Consider the following 4,462-nt stretch of genomic DNA (forward strand, 5'->3'; position numbering starts at 1 on the left):
ATGATAGATAGGAAAAATGTGAAAATGAAAAAAGGCACGAGAGAAACATTGCTTTACAAACCTTAAGACTTAATAAAAAATAGATATTTTACGTATGAAAGAATTGTAATGTTTACTGATAAACTGTCAAATTTCATTAACATTTGCTTACTAATTGAAAAGTTATAGCATAAATACTATAACAAGTACAAAATGGTTACGAGGTCGTCATATTGAAGAGATTGCAACAATGGGTTATATGGGCTCTGCCCACTACGGGTATCGAAACCCGGATTCTAGCGTTGTAAGTCCGCAGACATACCGCTGTGCCTCTGGGGGGTATTGAAAGAGTTAAAGATGAATTCTAGGTATTTTCTTCAGTAGAACACACACTTTGCATAGTCAATAAATTTATTAACTCCTGCCACATGAGCCAACCCAGCATCTCTTAGAACTGTGCCTAGGATGTTCAACAGGGAGGTTATTCCGGAAACCTGTGACTTAGGGTTATTTTGATAGATCTCGATAATTGAAGCTCGGTGACACTTCTAAAACAACAACAACAAAAAATCAACTAAATGTTAATGAAACTATGACATGATGAAACCTATATGGATTATACTATAGTGGCACCATACTGGGCATTATACCATATTTCTTATGTTTATTCTTCATTGCAAAAATGGCATTTTTAATTTGAGAATCACTAGGAACATCATCTTGTAATGCATCGTGTATCTGTTTCAAATTCAACAGTGGATCCAAAACAATATTGAAACTAATGACTTCTTATCTATGATCTCATCCACCTTTTTTTTTTGGAGATAATGATACTACTGTGCCCGTTTTTTTTATGTTATAATCAATTGATGAATCTCCGATTCAGCTGGTATGTTAAGTTGATTGGGATATCTTCGAAAAGTTTTTCCTCATCCGACCTGGACCCACGGTTTAGCTTAATCACTACACTTAAACCACCACATTCACAACCACATCTAGAACATTTAAAGCATGTTTTATTGCTACATCATCTGACTTTACATTGACAAGTTAACTTCTCCATGTTGGCTCTCATGGTCTTGGGTCAAATCATGGACCCAGTCACTGGTTTGGTACGGTGACCTTGACCTCAAATATAGTGTCAAACGTCTTCTTTTTGTCTAATCAAAAGAACCTAAACCCTTCCGGAATTACTCATTTTTTGGATGCACATCAATATGCCGGGCTAGCTCGTGTAGCAGTTGTCAAATGTTATTCAGCAGATGGTCTTTGTTACTTAATCGTACAAAATGATAGCCACTGCGAAAGTTTCTGTTTTAGCTAAAGCTAAAAGGTATAACTATATCCCGTACCATATAACAAAGAATATAAAAAAAGGAGAAAGCAGCATGAACAAATCTAAATTAATTTTAGTAGTTCAAACAACAAAATAAAATGTAATTTAAATACTCCTCATCTCAACAAAAAATAGAGGGTTATATGTTCCTTTAGGACCTTTTGATGAGATGCTTAAAGTTGGGCTGGATTTTACAATAACATTGACAATCAACGCAGCATTGGTGAAATGCTATAACTTACAAGATATCCTGGGAAGCTAATTAACAATGGTTCTAAGACTTTGGCTTAAAATAAGAAACTACACGTTCTGTATTGATGACTTGTCGAGCACGTGACAACTTGATTGCGACAGCAATATTGTTCGACCTCGTTATTACGGCTTCCACTTGTTCGAGCTCTACAACTCACGCAATAAAACTTTCGTTTGATTGGTTGACCCATCACCTACTTTCAACGATTCAGTCATTATAGAAATAGCTCCCGATCAGAAACATTTGTCATGTTGTACGGAACTAAGTAGACTACAGTGTTATGTCAGCTACAACAAAAAAAGACAGAAAAGGGTTGAAGTTTTAATTATTTTGTCATTTTTCTTACAAATACTAAAGGACGAAAAAGAAAGACTTGAAAAACAACCCAAAATACCCTACTTAAAGCTTTATTGAATAATTACATTTTATTACGGATTAAAGTTAAAAAAAAACACTTACACCTTTGCTAGTGGAATATTAAGCTGAATATTTTGCCAAAAGAAATATTCCGTCCAACAAATATATCCAGTTTCTTTTTGTTTTCTCTAAATTATAGGCTGCGTACATATTATATGGCTGGAATTTCTTAGGTATTGTTCCATTTTTGATTTGTTTTGAATTTTGCGCATAGCTACATGAGAGCTATCTGCGTTAGCCGTCCCAAATTTATCAGTGATAGACTAGATGGAAAGCAGCTAGTCAACACCACCCACCGTCAACTCGTGGGCTACTCTTTTAAGAAAAAAAGCAAAAATGGTGGGATTGACCGTCATATTATATCGCTCTCACGGCTGAAAGGACGAGTATGCTCACTGACCCTCAGATTGTGAATCGAGCGCCCTAACCACCAGGCCATGCCAGGCTCTATTGCTCCTGGTTTGCTGCTTGAGCTGGACGATTTTTCGGACACGATGCTGAGGTCAGATTTAGAATACAAATATCACTCATATCTGTGTTTTATAATAGATTTTACTGAAGTCTTTATGGGTAAAACAGAGAATTTCCCCCAGAGTGGATACTTTTAGTGCTGCAAATCTTTCGCCATGAGTTGCAATTTGCACATACGATTCGCACTTTTTATCTTTCATGAGATCAAATGAAACACGGAAAAAGAGTAAGTTTAATACTTGTAAATGAAGCTAATTAAAATTCGATGTATAACAAAATTTTAAACAGACAACCTATTAAGAATCAATAAAAGTTAAAGTCCTTATTTTGTTAAATCTTGAATATTAATATTCAGAAATTTAGATAAAAGGAACCGATTGAAGAACACATTAGTTTGAATAGGTTTAACCTCAAGTATTTTGTAATGATTCAAACTTTTATGTTGATGGTATGTTTGTTATCGGACAATCCCAATTTCCAACAATGTAAGGAACGAAACTAATTATGGTAATTGCATGGTTTTTGTTACTCCAGTACTCCAACAATGTAATTAACCAAACTATGGATGGTGACAATAAGTTTTTTTTGTTATTCCAGTACTCCAACAATGTAATTAACGAAACTATGGGTGATGACAATAAGTTTTTTTTTTGTTATTCCAGTACTCCAACAATGTAATTAACCAAACTTTGTGTGACGATGGCATAATTTTTATTATTCTAGTACTCCAACAATGTAATTAACCAAACTATGGGTGATGACAATACGTTTTTTTTTGTTTGTTATTCCAATACTCCAACAATGTAATTAACCAAACTTTGTGTGAGGATGGCATAATTTTTATTATTCCAGTACTCCAAAAATGTAATCATCCACTCTATGGGTGATGATAATATGTTGTTTTTCTGTTATCCCAGTACTTCAAAAATGTACCGATGACATTAAGAGCCTAAAATAATGCACCACATCACAAAAGAATAAAGTTGAACGGAAATGTACTTTAAACGGCTGTATGTAATCTTAAACAGCTGTATGTAATCTTAAACGTGCTGTATATGCCATGTTCATGGTAGTATGTTCTAAACGCATTCTTAAAACAGTGGTCATATATAGATAAAACAAGCTGGCCTCATTTAAAATGGTCTTCTGTGGAATACGGAACACATATGTCAGGCATTAGTAAGGGGTAAATTTCGTCTTCGTATTCTCTCTGGTTCATGATCTCCTGAAACTTCAGAAGTGCAAAATGTTTGTGTGTGAAAATGGCAAATATTGAAAGATTTATAGAAATAAGTGTACACACATTTGTAGAAGATGCACTACTTCACCCATAAAGGGTTCAGTAACCTCAATAATCTAATCACTTTATTGGAGAGTCCATAAAGTGTTTTTGTACATTTTGTAATTAATACCGGCAAGCGCTAGACAACACACTGGAGGTGATAAGAGGAACGACTTGCGCAGAAAAGCTAACCTCATAGCGAATCGTTTCGCTCCATGCGACTTCCCCACAATTTCCAATGACTACTTTTTTGTTTCAATAGTTCTGTTATTCTGGTTCTAATGAGTACTCCGTGACTTCAATGGTAAGACATCAATTAGTTACCCACTAACTCAAGGGAGATGTTGTGTTCATGCTACAGTTTTTGTATGGTACCTAGGATTCCATTGTAACCAGAACACATCTCTGCCTTTTCAAATACCTCGCGACGAGGACTTATCTTAAAAGAGAATGGTATATATGATGCAAGAATCGAAAAACAAAACTGTAAGTAATGGGCAGCTTACATAAAGCTAAGGTTCGTTTTGAACTGCTATAACGTAATGCAGAAACAACTCAGACTGATATTTTCCTACGTAAATACGCCCATATATCACCATATAAGACGATATTTATTAACGAATAGGCAGATGAAAAATACGTAATTTGTTTCCGTAACTGCTTAAAAAGCGGTTAATACACAAAGTTTCAAATTAATATACGGCCCACTCAGAGTAATAGCTAT

Source organism: Limulus polyphemus, unplaced genomic scaffold (assembly GCF_000517525.1).
Source record: "Limulus polyphemus unplaced genomic scaffold, Limulus_polyphemus-2.1.2 Scaffold2069, whole genome shotgun sequence".
In the NCBI taxonomy this organism is placed as follows: domain Eukaryota; kingdom Metazoa; phylum Arthropoda; class Merostomata; order Xiphosura; family Limulidae; genus Limulus; species Limulus polyphemus.